This window comes from Eucalyptus grandis, chromosome 8 (assembly GCF_016545825.1).
Source record: "Eucalyptus grandis isolate ANBG69807.140 chromosome 8, ASM1654582v1, whole genome shotgun sequence".
Classification (NCBI taxonomy): Eukaryota; Viridiplantae; Streptophyta; class Magnoliopsida; order Myrtales; family Myrtaceae; genus Eucalyptus; species Eucalyptus grandis.
The window spans coordinates 63,376,154-63,394,728 of NC_052619.1; the positions used below are offsets into that span (position 1 = coordinate 63,376,154).

The following is an 18,575-nucleotide window of genomic DNA, read 5'->3' on the forward strand; positions in this document are numbered from 1 at the left end:
GAATTGGAGGAAGAAGTCTTTATGGAGGTTCCATCGGGAATTGACACTAAAGAGAGCTTCAACAAGGTATGCAAACTCAAGAAATCCCTATACGGCCTAAAGCAATCACCTTGTGCTTGGTTCAAGAGGTTAACAAGGGTCGTTAAGAAGCTTAATTGCATTCAATGTCAAACAGATCATACAATGTTTGTCAAGAAGTCAGTTGAAGGTAAAAGAGCAGTAATGATTGTATACGTCGATGATATAATCCTAACTGGTGACAATCTGGAGGAGATTGAAAAACTGAAGAATATCTTGCCAGAAGAATTCGAGGTTAAAGACTTAGGTCAACTCAAATACTTTCTAGGTATGGAGGTAGCTCGGTCACGGAAAGGAATTGCAATTTCCCAACGCAAATATACTCTTGATCTTTTGAAGGAAACTGGTATGCTTGGGTGTAAACCAGCTGACACACCCATGAATTCTACAAATAAAACCGAGATGGAAGAAGAATGACCATTAACGGACAAAGAGAGGTATCAAAGATTAGTTGGCAAACTGATCTATCTCTCGCATACTCGGCCAGACATTGGTTTCGCGGTAAGTATGGTTAGTAGATACATGAACCGACCAACAGAGAAACACATGCAGGCAGTTTTTTGAATCTTACAATACTTGAAGAAGAATCTTGGAAGAGGGCTCTACTTTAAGAAAATGGAGGAGAGAAACGTAGATATATTCACTAATGTAGATTGGGCTGGATCTCTCATGGACCGAAGGTTGACAACAGGGTATTGTACCTTCATGTGGGGCAACATGGTTACTTGGAGAAGTAAGAAGCAACCTGTTGTTGCTAGGAGCAGCGCTGAAGCGGAGTTTAGAGTAATGTGTCAAGGAATATGTGAAGGCATATGGTTGAGAAGAATTTTAAATGAACTAGGATTCACTAATACCAATCCTATGTCATTATTATGTGACAACAAAGCTGCTATTGAGATTACTAAGAACCTGGTTCATCATGATAGAACAAAGCATGTGGAGATCGATTGACATTTCATCAAAGAAAAACTCGAGGAAGGAATCTTGAAGCTCTCGTATGTTCCAACCAATTATCAAACAGCGGACATACTGACCAAGGTTTTATTCAGAAATAGTTTTAAGACTCTAAGGTGCAAGCTGAGTATGATAGACATTCATAACCCAGCTTGAGGGGGAGTGTTGAAAATCAGAATCGAATTTTCTGGTTATTTTGTTTCCAGATTTTCCAAATTTTTCAGATCTTTTAGATTTAGATTTTCCAGATCTTCCAGATCTTCTAGATTTTCCAGATTTTATTTTTCCAGATTTTATTTGTTAGTTTTTAGGAAATTGTTGACTACCTTTTTGGGGTGCTGTAGCAACTATAAAAATGTTAGATGTCTCATGTAAATATTCATTCTTTGGAGAATAAAAACTCAGAGTAATTTCTCCTAAAATTCTTCAGAAACTCTTTTAGAAATAGAAATAGAAAAATCTATTTCTGTTCTAGAAATTATTTCTGGAATAGAATGGTTGTCATGTGTTTAGTAAAGAGATCAATGATAAGGAGATTAAAAATTAATCTTAATGTCCTAATATTACTATCTAACAAAAATTGAAGCAACAATTCTTTGTTATTAAACTCGACATCAACTTTAATTAGGATCATAGATAGGCATGAAATCAGTTTAAGAACCAAACTTCTATTGCTCCGTTGCCCTTCTTTGCTTCCATAATAGAAAGATTTTAGAAAGAATAGGTGGTTGCTCTCGAGTAATAAATGCTCACTAGATGCTTTAGATAGCAAAATTGCAGCTGCATCAATTTGAGGGAAAAATAGAGCAAGAAGATAGATGTCTCTTACCTTTTCTGAGTAGACTTCTTGGAGCAGACTGGTGAATGGGATGAGATCAATGGCAGCAATCCAGCAAGCACAAGCTTTAAGTTCAGACGAGTAGGAGGAGAACACTATTGAGCAAGAGGATGGGCATGGGTGTGGTGAATCTAAGTGATAAAGAGATAAGGGAGAGAGAAAACTATTGAGTAGGAGGATGGGCATGGGTGTGGTGAATCTAAGTGATAAAGAGATAAGGGAGAGAGAAAACTATTGAGTAGGAGGATGGGCATGTGTGTGGTGAACCTAAGTGATAAAGAGATAAGGGAGAGAGAAAACTATAAAAGCTAGGAAGACCAAGACTTTCACCTACCAAAAACAATAAACAAAGACCAAGACTTTCAAGAATGCACATAAGTGGTTAGAGGAATCAATAGAAAGTACTTTGCGTCCACAAGTGCTTGTCTTGTAATGGTTGGACAATATCCTCAGATATTTGTAGTTTCCACAATCATATATTTGTTCATGTACATAAATCATAAACTTAAGAAGACCAAGACTTTTTATAGACAAACTACAAGTCATCAGAGATGGCTAACTTTCTCTATTCAAAACGGAAAACAAAAGCACGTGCTTTGAGCTAAACAAGAAAAAGGGTCAGGCACAACAACCACACCAAACAATCCATTAAGCAAGTTGTTTTGTTTCACTCTAGCAATGGTAAAGGAGTTGCAAATAACCATCTAATAGTATGATCTACTGAAATTATGGTCTATGCATAAAGCTCATGAAAAGGAAAATCGTGTTCAAAAGGACTAGCATTGTCCTATTAAGCGGCTCCCTACCATTGACTACTATCTCAGCACCCTTCAGCAAATCATTGCCACCCTCTTGCTGCGAATTTTTAGCACTGCCATTGCTGCATATAACAAAAACTCAAGAAGTCCAAGACTTTCCAAGACGCAAATTGGCTTTGTTACTTCACTTTTCACATGTTTTTTTTTTCCTCGTTTGAATAAAATATTATTTAATAATCAGCATTGATTGTTGTTCTCTTGCTCAAAATCAACAATAATGTTCGTCTCACTTTTTTCATGTTTAATCATATTTTAATTATTCATTCATTTATCTCTATGGTACTTGTCTATTAGAATTATGTCTAGATTTTTATGTATCTGATCAAATATAAGCTTAATAAAAGCAAAAAGAAAAGCTAAAAAGAAAAAAAAAACAGCAAAAAACTGAAAAAGAAAAAAGAAAAGAAAAGAAAAGAAAAGAAGGAATGGGGCAAGGGAGAGCACCACCATTCCCACAGCCACTGCGATGCCGTTGGCATTAGCACCACTGCCAAGGCGACTCATTCCAATGCTGTTGCCACCATTGCAGCCGGCGAAACTAGCCAGATCAACCATCACATCCAATTACCTTTAATTACCTAATGATTGGTGTAACTTGATCTAGAGGGGGAATTCACAACATAAAGAATGAATTCTAGGATTCACGATTTCTCACTTGCGTCGTCAAAAGTTGGGTTCCATGTGAAGTCCACCTCATCCAACAGTGAATAAACCTATTCTTAAAGGCTTGACTACCTAATTGAAACTAGTAAGTTCTTAGCATTTATTTTTAATATTTTAATCTTTAAAGGATGAACATTCAACTACACCACCAATAAAACGAGGGCTGATATTTTACAATCTCAAAGCATGATGGGCAAGCTGAGAAGAAGTCAACATATTGCAGTGAAGATTTAGCTCAATATACTCAACTTCTTTACCTCAAAGAAAGCGACTTTCATCCATGCACTATTGTCCTATATGAGAAAAGCGGCACCCACATTGGCCCAACAGAAAGCGCCAATAACCACTTCAACCGAACGAAGACCCCACCAGCCACAAATGCAAGTTTATAATTCACTGCACAAATACATACGGACAGCAAGCTACTTGGACAACTTAAGCACGCTTCAAGCATCACAATGTGACAATCCAATATGAAATCATAATGAATCAAAGACGTCACTTTCTTACATGGATACACATACCGAGGAGGTCCAATTACGCACAAGTAACACCAGACAACTAATGGCTTTACTTGACTCAAATCAGGGCAACATGTAATACCATCATTTTTTATATGTTTCAAGCCTTGAATTGCCCCAATTTGATGGAAAAAAAATGTAACATCAATGCGGCATCTCTCTATATGTTCACACAACTAGAACACTACCAAAATGATATTGAAATCCTCACAATCCCCATGTGAAAAAAAGCAGCCAGCAAACACCCTTATTATATTTAAGGCTGGAAACGATGACAATTTGATGAACCATCAATATCCTTACTTGCCCATCTCACTATGCATATTTATGCACCTCAAGGACTATGTATATAAAGTCATACGTAGGTCATCCGTACCAGAACTTCTCACGTCCAGCAGCATAGAGGAGTAATACCATGTACATCTTCAACGTCAGTTAACACAGCAAATGCATGCATGAACAGCGAACATCAAACGCACGTGACCCACATTTGACATACTAAAAGCACACATAATTGCATTTCTATCAACTTTATACGAGAAATGCAGTAAGAGACGAGCAGTGCAACTTCAATGGGACATCAAAACGTTGGTAAGCAGAATGCAATAGGAATTAACTATCTATGACTGAGTCAGGCATTCTGTCGAACAGTTAAAACGCCTCCCGTTAAAGAACTAATATACGCCATCTTCAAGCAGCGATTCGCATCAGTTATTACCATCAGCAACAACCAAGGTCCAGGACATCAACAGAAACCGAGAAGGAAGAAAGTCGATGAAGAAGCCTCTCCTCTGGTAAGCGATCGAACGGCGAGGAGCCGAGTAGAAGGAGCCGTTGTCGTGGGAGCAAAGGCCGAGAGACGTCAGAAACTGAGCTGGAGCTCTGCCGAACTCAGTGCTCTCCCTCGCTAAAAATTCTTCTTCCACCATCTTCTTGCGGCTTTTGTTTTGCACTGAATCCTTCGACAGAAGTTGTCTTTTGGTCGACTCACCGTATGGTCCCATAAATTGTTGTTAGGTGATGATGATGACTCATCGTTATCACGCTAGAATATGGAAGGAGAGGGAGTTATAAAGATTACGAAGCCTGTCATTAACTAAATCTAAAGAGAGCCATTGTAATAACTCATTGTTCTCCATACCTGATTGTGTGTTTTCGCACATAATTAGGCCATAAGTTTCGAGCTCATGTGAGTCCACGTTGATATCAAGTATATTACCTATCATTTTTTTTTTCTCAAGATGAAACCAGATATTTCGAATAGTCCTCACTATTTCGAATGCAAAACATACTCGTTCATTTGAGTAGGCTCGAGAGCAAAAAAAGAATTGCCCATCGAGCTTAGCTCAACCTAGCCCAAATAAGGGAAAACAATTGGGCAAGCCTAGGGCCATGACTCTTCTCTTAGAGCTCGGAGCTACCAAGACTTGCCTGACATTGTTTTATTGTTTGCCGAATGCACGACTTGAGTGAGTCTGGGCAAGCAACTTTCTTCTTGGGCACTAGCTCGCCCTGATGCTGTTATTTATAAGAAGAAAGTATAATAATTTCTAAAATCTTAGGGCTGTTATGAAACACATGAATGAATAGAATACATGAATGAATATTCATTATATTCATCCTATCTAATGTACTTATTATGGTATATTTGTATCATATATTCTAAGTACATTTCCCTATACAATAAATGTTCATCTCTCTTATCCAGTACATGTATCATTCGATACATTGATATTAATGATAAGTACATTCTTATTCTTCTATAAATAGGAGTTTAGTTTCGATGTACAAGAACAACTATCAAAACAACAATCACAATATAGTGAAATATCTAGCTTTCTCTACTATCTCTAGTGTTCACTTACTTTCTCTTCTCAATTTGTTATCTATTATATATTCGCAACGCAATATTTTACAACACGTTATCAGCACGAAGATCTACTGACTGAGTAAGTAAGTTTTGCAAGGTGGGTATTCTTTTTATTAATCAACTTATACTTCATTTTCTTCTATCAATTCTTCATTTTTATTTTTCTTGGCCGGAAGCCAAAATTCAAATCTAAAAGTATCATTCTGCTCCTGAAGTAGCAAATGTGAAGACCTCTTATTACTTTGATGAGACATCAGATTGGTTGATGATAATTTGAGTTTCGAATTTTATGTTGTTTTGCTTTAGATATATTACTTATTATTATTCTTTCATATGGTTATGAAATGCTTATGAACCTTATATAATATTTATTTGACTCTATAACTAAAATGCAATATTGATTAACCCCAGAAGTGGTTACATGGCTCAATTGAGGGGGAGATATTATGAACTATGCATTACAGCATTGATATGCGGCAAGTTCACAAGATGCAACAATGATTAGCCCTAGAAGTGGCTATATATGCATTGCACTCTTTTTTCTTTATGTCCGGTTTTTTCCCATAGGGTTTTTCCGGCTTAAAGTTTTTAACGAGGCAATTAATGCATCAATAAAAGGGAGAGATCATAACATTTGTGCTCTGCACACTTTTTCCCTTTTGTCCGGTTTTTATCCCATTGGGTTTTTCCGGCTTAAGGTTTTTAATGAAGCATTATCATTCGATGCGAATTCATAATGAATATGATGAATATTCAAGGGGGAGTGTTATGAAACACATGAATGAATAGAATACATGAATGAATATTCATTATATTCATCCTATCTAATGTACTTATTATGATACATTTGTATCATATATTCTAAGTACATCTCCCAATACAATGAATGTTCATCTCCCTTATCCAGTACATGTATCATTCGATACATTGATATTAATGATAAGTACATTTTTGTTCTTCTGTAAATAAGAGTTTAGTTTTGATGTACAAGAACAACTATCAGAACAACAATCACAATACAGTGAAATATTTGGCTTTCTCTACTATCTCTAGTGTTCATTTGTTTTCTCTTCTCAATCTCTTCTCAATTATATATTCGCAACGCAATATTTTACAACAAGGGCGAAATGGGTAAGAATTTTGATGGTTGACATCCGACTTGGTCCGTCTAGGCTCGCCCATTCAATAGTTCTACAATTAGTGAGTGTTGTCCTAGTTGAACAACCTCTTTACCTTATTACCCAAATTGTACATCAAGTCCCAGTAAAATTGGATCCATTTTTGGATCAAGGCCCAAGAGTTGGGGCTATCTATCTTTCTAGGCCCAACATGCCAACGACGGTCCATTCAATGCCTTTGCAGCATGGTGTTAGGGCTTAATACTATTGCAATTGTTAAATTCAAGTTGAATCCGCATTTAGCATTTGAGCACCTGAAACATTTCGAAAATATATGTATAAAATCTTCCTTTTTCTATTAAATTTTAACTTTTATTTCACACTACAGAATTTGAAGAAGGGGCTTGTTTCGGGGAACTAACTAGGAATTCTTTTTGTTTTTTGTTTTTTCGTTTTTTGCTTCTCTTTGGTATTAAACTAGGCATTCTATTAAGGGAACTATATAAACTTTGAGGTGTCGATATCGCTTTATGTGCGAAATGTCATATTACTGGCTTTTTCTTATTTGGAGTCTACTTTAAATATTAAGAACAATCGACTACGATGGATCCCTCTTATGCTATATCAATATTTTTGGCGAAGAGAAAAGAAGAACAATGTCATATTATCAATAATGAAAAGTTGACTTGACATTATTTTTTGGCATCCACAACAATGTCATCCTATGCATAATGAAAAGTTGACTTGACATTATTTTATGGCATCCACAAATTTTGAAGTTTTGGAAAAGTCTTTTATTTTATTTTCTTTTTTTTGACAAGGGGAAATTTTTCAAAAGTTATTTTAACCTTAACAAATGATATCCCCGACTTATATACATGCTTATATCATTGATTTACATCTACAAATTAGTATATCACACAGTGTTGTTCGAAAAATCAATAAATCTATTTCATCATCGACAAATATTTAGGTATTCTTGAAACATTCCTTATTCAACTCAATCATGTGAAGTATTAACATATATTGTAAACAAAAAACAAGAAGATTGGTAACACTTCGTATAAAGGCATCTAGGTCAACAAGGCATCTAACTCGGGTTGACCGGATGAAGATAAGTGTTTTGAAGACGTCTTAAATCCTTATAAATCGTTGAGTAAAAAATTACTTTTTAATTGTATAAAAAGTGAAATGGATAAAAAAACAAAAGGAACATTTTTCTTTTTTTTTTTGCATTAATCGGAGTTCACCTCATTAAGGCCCTGGACATTTCTTTAATGCCCCAACTTTCATCTTTCGCAATCATCAATATAATTATCTCAATAGAATCACAATCACTGTATCGTACTCTTCAAGTTCAACTAAAGGATTAATATATGGCGTGTGAGATGAAAATGGGAACAAAAAAAAAAAAAAATCATGGGATGAGAAAATCAAGTAGCCCACAGTAAAAATTACTTTGTCGTGTGAAATAAACAATTACAAGAGTAATCGGACATACACATTATACACATACTCACCCAACTTCAACCAAAAATCTACAAGACATACCATGGTACTTCCCATTACAAGACATACCATAGTCTCCCTGATTGCTCCTCTTTGCCTTTCCTTGAAAACGAGGAAAAAGGAAAATGTGCTCTGAGCTGGTGTGGGAATTTTTTTTTTTTTTTGGTCAGTCCTACTCTAATCCTACTCTACACTCACTCGCAGACTTGTGCCTTGCCTCTTGCAAGGCGTGGGAGTCGCAACCCACTCTCGAAACTTACGCGTCCCTACCCCCCATCCCCCCCTGAGGAGGTGGGGATTTGAACCCCTCACCTCCCCCTTCCATGTTGGAAGGGTGGCCACTGGGGCGAGCTGGTGTGGGAATTTGAATAGTAGAAAGATGAACTTTGAACTTTGACAAGGAAGTCAGATTTAATGGATTATAATCTGCAGGATTCATCCAAATTTAATTGTCATATTCACTAAATCGAAAACACCTGTTTTAAATCCTACTTTTTGCATCTTTACAATAGCTGCTGCTGTTGGAAGTAAGAAGACTGCTTCATTTGACATCATGATACAGATTAATCTTTTTGAGCATGTCACCGAAAGAACAGTTTAAAGCATATCATTACACCTACCAAAATAAATGGCCTTTTATTTTTCTTTTGTCAAGTTGCAAAAGATGAACATAAGCACATCATTTGCCTACCTCAACAGTGTTTGCATTTGATCCTTCTGAGAGAGTTTGCCAAATAAAGAAGACAGCGAGATATTCTGCAAAACAAGCACAGTTGAGAGGATTCAGGTCACTAAGTTAGGGCATAAGAAGAAGAAGAAGAAGAAGAAGAAGAAGAAGAAGAAGAAGAAGATATTTTGAAGAGAATACAACAAATGCTGAAATGGCAGAAAAATATTGGTATAGTAGGAGCAACAATTCTTCATGATTCTCACACGAAGCATAGTGCATTTCCATAAGTGGAAAGATGAGCCATATTTGAGCACTAAACAAAGTTCAAGATATATCATCAATCCAAACAGGCACATCCACACATGACAATGCCAGCACTGTGAGCAAGTCCATATGAGTATTATTTGTTTTGAGGAATAGTCACTCGTATGAAAAAATGGTCGACTAGCTGTACCCCATTAGCATTATAACCATTTCATTATGTGCTTCCTTATCAAACAAAACAGAGCAACCCAAATGTCTAGCTGCTTTGTGGCAAATTATGTGAAGCTTGTGCATGGAAAACCGTGAACTTTTTAGCATCAAGTTGAGGATTTGTAATAGAAATGGATCCTAGAGTAGAAGCAGTAATTAAATGACAAGTGCGGAAGAAGAAAGAAGTCCAAAGCATTACCTGAAGAATAAAAATTAGACATTGCAGAGAAATCTTCTTATTGAATCTTAACTCAATCAACCACAACGAGTGGGATTTCTTGGATGGGGTGCCAACAGTCACCACTATTGAGTTTTGAGCATAGATCTTTCAGAATTTCACAACGCACTATCCTGAATACTCGGAGTAGGGAGCAAAGCCATCCTCTGGCAAGTACCAATAAAACCTACAAAAGATAGCTGTTTGAGAGAGGAGAGGTAGACCACTTGATAATCTTTCCATGTTCCTCATGTTTCTCATCCAAGGAGAAATTAGAGACAAGGGAAACATAATAGTCCATGCTTCTTACATCCTCCACCATTGACAGTCTTTCCACAGTCCTCACATTTCTCATCCAAAAGTCTGAAACAGGACGAGCAATTAGTCCTGAATAAAAATTGTCTTTCATGCACAGTGAACAACTACAAGAGTGATCGGAACAAAATTATATACACACCTAATTGACTGCAACAAAAAGTGAACCGGGATACCTTGCTGATAGATATATATTAATTGCTGGAAAAATATTATGATTATCTTAACTGATGGATTTATGAGATGGGCTCAAGGCCCGTCCACCCAAGTTGGGCCCAAAAAGCCCGGTCCACGGGAATAAGGCCCATGGATGGGGGAAGGTATAAAAGGGAGGAGAGAGAGAGAGAAGACACCCTTGGGCACAATTCCAACGTACGTTCTCTCCCACTCTCCCTCCAAAAAGAAGAAAAACGCTTACGGCGATACCGTCTTCCTTTCAAGGCGAATTGACATCATCGAATCAGAATTTCTTCCTTGGTCTTCAGCATTGGTGTTTAATCTGTCGCTAACAAGGTACGCTCGAATCCGTGGTGTGCTTTACAATCGGTGATACGTGATTTTCCCGGGCTACGCTTCCGCATTCGATTTAGGGGTTCGATTTAGTGTCAAATCCGTTTTTTCGGGGATGAGTCATTCCCAACATTGGTATCAGAGCCCTAGTTCACGTTTTTCCCAACCCGTTTGACGTTTTTTCATTGATTTTTTCGCGAAAACCTTCGGCCGTACAGATCGGGGTGAAAATCCCGACACCCGAGCGCTGTTCGGCCATTTTTCTGAGTTTTCGTAAGTCGAAATTGAATTCTGAAAGCACTGGGTGAAAGAGGTCGTCGAGACGAGTCCGGCGACATGTTGTGCGTCACCGGAAGATGCCACACGCGCCCACACGCGCGGCCACAAGCCGCTGCGCGGCGGGCGCCACGCGCCCAAGCGCTGGCGTGGGCGCCACGCGCCCGGCGTTGGCCGGCCAGCGCATGCGTCACACGCGCCGGCAGCGAACCGGCGCATCGGCGCAGGCAGCCGGCGAACCGGCACGCACCGGTCGACGGACCGACACGTGCCGACGCGTCAAGATGACGTCACCCAACAACGTCAAGAACCGTCGGGGTGACGTCATCAATGACGTCAGCAGATGACGTCGGTTGGCCAGCGGTCACCGGCCGGCGACCCGACCGGCGACCCGGCCCGACTCGACCCGCGGACGCCCGGCACGCGCGTGGCACGTGGCCGGGCTAACGCGTCTGTGGTGACGTCAGCCCCGCGCACGCGCGCGGCACGTGCGGGCGGTTCGAGCGAACCGGCCCGACCCGGCCCGATGGCCCGACCGGACCGACCGGTCGGTCGGTTCAACCGGTCCGACGACTTGACCGTTGACCGACCGTTGACCGTTGACCGTTGACCGTTGACCGTTGACCGTTGACTTTGACCGTTGACCCAAAAAAAAAAGAAAAAGGGAATTTGTTTCTTTTTCAATTATGTCTGTGTGGGTTAGAGGTAATCCATTTTTTATTCTGCATTTGTTGCATGAATTATGAAAAATTATGTATTTTCCATTTTGTTTATTGTGGATTAAAAGTGATCCATTTTAGTTCTGCATTTGTTCCAGGAACTATGATGCGTTATGCATGGATACCTGCAATACCGAGAACGGACGAAGGAAGAGCTAGACTGAAAAGGCTGATGAAAGAGTTAGCTGATTATCGGTGGCTTGATGGTGATTTAGTATCACATATGGTCAAGGTCAATCAGATGATACAGAAATCATCTCGGAATGGTTATCTTATGCCGGACTTTGAGAAGGTGCCGGCTTTGATGAACACTCTTCCACCTGAATGGCAAGCAGTGTTAGATCGGCTATGGGAGGTCAACGTGGTCCCGGATTACAGGGGGCTAGTGGAAGCTTTTGTAAGAGAATACTATAGGATTGAGTTGGCCAAAACTTCAACCCTTAGATTGAGCGCCACATGGCGCAGAGTGAATGCGCCTTGGTGGTGACAAGAGAGCTCTCCAAAAGTTTTTCCATGGTTGGCAAGTGTGCCTTCAGTTTTCTCAGATACTTTGACTGATAGATTAGAAGGGACTTTCCCTAATTATTTCTTAGATTAGTTTGAGATGTTTTTGAGTGTTGAATATCTCTTTCTATGTTGATATTTCTTTTTGGATATATTACTTAGTGTAATGAATTGTTGTATTAGTTGAAAGTATTATTATTTTATTGGATGTAAATTATCTGTTGCTTTCTGTTATTGCTGGTTGCTGTGGGTAATTAGTTGTGGGTAGTTTAAAAGTTTTTGTAGCTTCATAGAATTGATTTTGCATATGACAATCATATTAATGATAGTTTTAAGTTAGGATTTTTGGAGGATGATTGGAAACGTAGTGACCTTTTGATTCTGAAACCTTGAAATTATTCATTGATATGATGGGTCTGTGCAAATAGTGGATGCATAAATGATAGGCATTAATTATTCATGCACATATGTCTGATGTGTTCAGATTGATGGATTCAGCAACTAAGAACGTGATTGCTGATGTGAACGGCAACAATTGTGAAATATTGAATATGAAGATTCAATATGTGCTGGAAAAGCAAGAAGTACTAGAAGCTCTTGACGATGTTATGGAAGATCTTGAGGATGATGTGCGCCACCTTGAGCTGGTAGAGGACTGCTTAACGGCATGTGAGCTGAAAATAAATATTTGCAATGCTGGTTCTAGCTCAGAAAGGGCTTTGAGCTCTAAGCGCAAGCGTATTGATTCGTTCAATATGTGGGAATGCAAAGGATCAAGTCCTTATTGCAAGAGATCAAGAGTTAACCAACACAAGAGAGGAAAACGTCCTCAAGTGAAGAAAATGTCAAGGGTGAGGTGTTACAATTGTGACAATAAAGGTCACTATGCTCGCGACTGTCGTGAGCCAAAGAAGGTAAACACCTCTTGTACATTTGAGAACTTTACTTTTGTGTCAAGTTCTACATTATTAGCTGAATCCAATCCTTTGTGGACTGTAGATTCAGGAGCAATAGACAATGTAGCAAAGGATAAAGGATCCTTTGTGGAATTCCGACAAATACCAAATGGAACTGAGTGGATCTATGTGGAAAACAACTCCAGAGCTGAAGTTAAAGGGATTGGCACCTGCCAACTGAACACGTGTGGTGGACGCAACTTGTTCCTACATGATGTTCTAAATGCTCTGGAGATTCGTCGAAATTTAAGTGTCTGTTTTGATGTTAGTTAAGCTTGGTTTTAGTGTGAACTTCCGTAATAACGGTGTAGATTTGTATTTGGATACAAACTACTATGGTTGTGGTCACTTTCTGGATGGTTTTATTGTACTGAATGTTGACTGTGGTGATGTCAATATGTTATTCCCTTGTTTCACGTCTTTTACTTCATGTGATAATGATGTGAATGTGTGGCATGCTAGACTTGGTCATATTGGCCAACAACATATGAATAGACTAGCCAAAGAGGGCTTGTTGGGCAATATTGAATAAGTCGATTTGTCCATATGTAAGCATTGCCTAGAAGGGAAAACGACAAGGAAACCATTTGGAAAAGGTAAAAGAGCTGACGTTCCTCTGCATTTAATCCATTCTGACGTTTGTGGTTCAATGAATGTGAGAGGAAGGCATGAGACTGTTTACTTCATCACTTTTAATAGATGATTATACTCGATTCGGATGTGTCTACTTGATTTCTCATAAATCTGAAGCATAAGTTGTTTCAAAAGGTTTATGAACTTGGTTGAAAATCAATTAGACAAGAAAATAAAAGTATTTAGATCCGATCGAGGTCGAGAATATTTATCTGATAAGTTCAGAAAATTATGTGATGAAAAAGGAATAGTCTGATAAGTTCAGAAAATTATGTGATGAAAAAGGAATAGAAAGACAGTTGTCTATTCCATATACTCCTCAACAAAATGGTGTTGCAGAGAGAAGAAACAGAACCCTACTGGAAATGGTTAGGTCCATGATGGCGCATGCTAACTTACCTATCACCTTTTGGAGTGATGCGTTGTTAACTGCTGCTTATATACTTAACCGGGTGCCTTTCAAATCAGTTAGTTCCACTCCATATGAGTTATGGACAGGTAGAAAAACCGAACTTAGGTTTTCTTAAATCATGGGGTTGTGCTGCCTATAATGAATCCTCTCACAAATTTGGGAAATATGGCCCCAAATGAAATAAGAGTATTTTCATGAGATACTTCGAACACTCGAAAGGGTATGTGTTCGTAGGTGAGCAAGAAAGTGGGAGTATAACTGAATTTGAATCACGGGATGTCACATTCTTAGTGGATGAATTTCCTAAGAAGGGCGAAATAAGGGAATATTACTCCATATTTGAAACCTTGGATCAAGATAATGATATTAGTGGAGTTCGTCCAAGTGGGAGTAATATGAGAAGTGATGAATTGAATTCAACTCATTCTCAATTACAACCACATGATGAGATGATATCGTCATTATCTAATCCGAGTGGGAGCATAATTGAGAATGATGTGCTAAGTGTACTATCTCCCATACGGCGAACAAGTCACCACTTTTATAATTGCTCCATAAGATGAGGATGAGCCAAGAAATATTAATGAGGCTCTGAATTGCCCTAGTAAGGAAAAATGGATTTATGCAATGAAAGAGGAGATGGAGTCAATGAAATCAAACCAAGTCGGGAACTGGTTGATCTTCCAAAAGGACGCAGAGCTATTGGGAACAAGTGGGTTCTCAAAATAAAGCAAAAAGGCTGATGGCTCGATAGAAAGGCATAAGGCTCGCCTTGTGGCGAAGGGGGTATAATCAACGGGAAGGAATTGATTATGTAGAAACATTCTCTCCGTAGTGAGATTTACCTTGATTCGCATAATTACGGCAATAGTGTTTGGTATGGATCTTGAGTTACATCAAATGGATGTAAAGACTGCTTTCCTCAATAGAGAATTAGAGGAAGAAATAAATATGGAACAACCTGTTGGTTTCATAGTAAAAGGCTAAGAAGAAAAGGTGTGTCGACTTTGGGGGTCGATATATGGCCTTAAGCAGTCGTCAAGACAATGGTATATACGATTTCATAATGCCATAATAGCATATGACCTTACAATGATAGATGAGGATCATTGTATATATATCAAAAGATCCATAGATCTATTTGTGATCATATCATTATATGTTGATGATATACTAATTGCCGGAAGCAATATGGAACTTGTCAATACTGTCAAGAGTTGGTTGTCTTCCAACTTTGAGATGAATGATATGGGATTGTAAATACATAGACACTCCTATTGCAAAAGGTGAATGATTGAGCCATAGACTGTGTCCAAGGACTCCACAAGAGAAGGAACAAACGAAATATGTTCCTTATGCTAGTGCTATTGGGAGATTGATGTACACTATGATGTGTACAAGACCTGACATATGTTATGCCGTTGGAATCGTGAGTAGATACCAATCCAATCCAAGTCAAGCACGTTGGAAAGCCGTTAAGAGAATACTAAGGTATCTAAAGGGGACTGCTGATCATACGTTGAGTTATTAAGGAAAGGATCTGCGACTCTAAGGCTATTTTGATGTTGATTGGGGAGGAGATTTAAATGAAAGAAAATCTACCTCTAGATTTGTTTTCTTACCGAATAATGGCACCATATGTTGGAGCAGTAAGAAACAAAAGTGTATAGCCTTATCCACGATGGAAACTGAGTTCGTGGCATTATCAGCAGCAATAAAAGAAGATGTTTGGCTTAAGAGATTATTAGATCATTTAGGTGTTATTTGAAGTGCTGTAGATTCATTATTCGTTAACTGTGATAGCCAAGCAGCGAAAGCGTACACCAAAGATCCAAAATATCATGGCAAGACCAAACATATAGATACCAATTATACTTTCGTCAAGGATATGATTGCAGGAAAAGATGTGAACTTAGAGTACATACTACGCATAGAATGGTAGCAGATCCTATGACAAAGCCAATACCTAGAGATGTATTTTTGTGGCCATATGAAATCTCTAGGACTGCGTAGAGGCTAATGTACTGAATATTGTAATTTTCCCTAAGTGTTCACATATGATGAATTTGTGTTTTTTCATCATTAATGCCTATGAATCTTTGTTTGATCTTTATGCATCTTAATGCTCAGTGTATTACTTTAAGTTAAGAGAAGTATGTCGGACAAATATAAGATTAGCCCACTCACACGGGTAATCGCCTCTATTTACTGTGTGATAAATAGAGATAAGACTGTTTTTAAGCTTATTATCTAGGTGATAATCGAGAGCTCAAGCTTAAAACATGTATGTCGCCTTAACTAAGTGTTAAGATGAGGACATAATACTTACGATGTCCGAAAGTAAAATACCCCACATATTTTACTTTATCTGTCTAAGATGCCAGATGTGAGTTTTGATGATTTTTTGTAAAAGAGTAGATATGTGAACTCAAGTTAGACATTGGGTATGTCTGAACTATCATTTGTACGATATTGAAAGGTGTAAACATACGCTCCATGGGAAAGAAGTTAATACCGTAATACGTATTTCATACTACGTATGCATGAGACAACCAAAAAGAGTGGCAAAAGTTTGATCTCAACTTTTATGTCGTGTGAGACTCTTGAGGAAAAGAGTTCCTCAATTTTTAGTCCCCTCATGACTCTTACTTATTCTCAAGATTTCTATTTAGTGTTTGCTATCTTAGGATGTTGCCAATGGTCATGTGTTGATTCGATCTAATGGGGCATTTCTAGAAAAGCAAGCTGAACTGAAATTGAGAGTTTGAAGGAAAGAGGAAGATCGATTTTGGAGAATCACATTGTAGTTTTGTATTCACGGTTAACCAATTATGACTATCTTTGGGATAATCATAATTGTGAATACAATATATATATCATTGTTTAAAAGAGATCAAGAGAGATATAAATGTGATCGATCGATCTAGGGTACTGCATACTAAATCTACTCGGAGTGAAATGCCCATTATGAGCTATTATATATTCCTAACAGATGTATGGCAACGAGCTCTCAAAGTATGCTGGTCGCACGGATTATTCATCGGTATGAATGTTGAAGAGAGGAAAAGAGGATTCTGTTCGGCCCACCATGTTAAGTGAGAGTCTATGATGGATTTTCTCTGATGGGGATGAGTAGGGCCTGTCCGCCCATGTTGGTTTTGGACCACCATGTGCGAGTGGGAGATGATAGATTTATGAGATGGGCTCAAGGCCCGTCCACCCAAGTTGGGCCCAAAAAGCCCGGTCCACGGGAATAAGGCCCGTGGATGGGGGAAGGTATAAAAGGGAGGAGAGAGAGAGAGAAGACACCCTTTGGCACAATTCCAACATACGTTCTCTCCCACTCTCCCTCCAAAAGAAGAAAACGCTTACGGCGATACCGTCTTCCTTTCAAGGCGAATTGACATCATCGGATCAGAATTTCTTCCTTGGTCTTCAGCATTGGTGTTTAATCTGTGGCTAAAAAGGTACGCTCGAATCCGTGGTGTGCTTTACGATCGGTGATGCGTGATTTTCCCGGGCTACGCTTCCGCATTCGAATTAGGGGTTCGATTTAGTGTCGAATCCGGTTTTTCGAGGATCAGTCATTCCCAACATTAACAAACAAGTATGGGAGACCACAAATCACTGGTGATAGAGACTTTTTCATACGGGCTGATATTTTACAAATGTGAGGTCAGGAGATTGAATAACTTGGTACGAGCTTATAACTCTTAAGAATGATAGCCTACGCCTGTTGGTATATCTAGAACGCTCGAAATGCAGTAACCATTAAAAACATAAATCAATTGATCCTGAACTGTCACTACATAAATCACTGTCATGATTGGTGGACGAAAGGCGAGTGGTCCGTAGAGTAACCTCAACTAGGTTTTGTGAAGATTAACTGAGCTCTGGCAGCTTAGTAGGATAATGATAAGACTTGCCTACCCAAGATAACTGGGTTGTGAGTGGTATTGGATGACGACCTTCTTGCAATTTTAAATCACAACACTTCGTGGCAGACGTGGGAATTTTAGTATTACTCAATAGAGCAACAAAGTATAGTCTCCCTGATTACTCCTCCCCGCCTTTCCTTTACAACAAAGAAAATGAAAAAGTTCTTTGAGATGGTGTAAGATTTAAATAGAAGAAAGATGAATTGTGAAGTTTAATGAGAAAGTCAGATTTAAATAGATTATAATCTGCAAGTTCATTGAAATTTAGTTGTCGTATTTGCCAAGATGAGAACCCGTTATAGATCCCATTTTTGCATCTTTACAATAGCTGTTATTCAAAGTAATAAAGCTTCTTAATTTGACTTTGATTATAGACCTTGCTAATCAACATCATGATAAAGATTAATCTTATTTAGACCTTGTCACAAAAAGAAAAAAAAAATTAAAGCATATCGATGCACCTACCAAAATTAATAGCTTTTTTTATCTTTTGTCAGGTTGCAAAAGATGAACATAAGTACATCGTTGCCTACCTCAACAGTATTTGCATTTGTTCAGCCCAAGAGATTTTGCCGACATTAG

The 18,575-nt window shown here is 38.5% G+C and overlaps 1 long non-coding RNA gene across 9 annotated transcripts; it reads right to left on the bottom strand.

Moving 5' to 3' along the window:
- Nucleotides 1-8,308: 8,308 nt before the first annotated feature.
- LOC104429686 lies at nt 8,309-18,568 on the bottom strand. Of its 9 annotated transcripts, none has more exons than XR_005545414.1 (4): nt 18,527-18,566; nt 17,986-18,125; nt 9,713-10,093; nt 9,020-9,125 (listed from the first exon to the last, which is right to left on the bottom strand). It is a non-coding gene; the product is annotated as an uncharacterized LOC104429686 (long non-coding RNA). The 9 variants fall into 9 exon arrangements; XR_005545413.1 differs by having other exon boundaries at nt 17,986-18,130; nt 18,527-18,564; XR_005545415.1 differs by lacking the exon at nt 18,527-18,566 and adding an exon at nt 18,459-18,486 and having other exon boundaries at nt 17,986-18,130.
- Nucleotides 18,569-18,575: the final 7 nt, after the last annotated feature.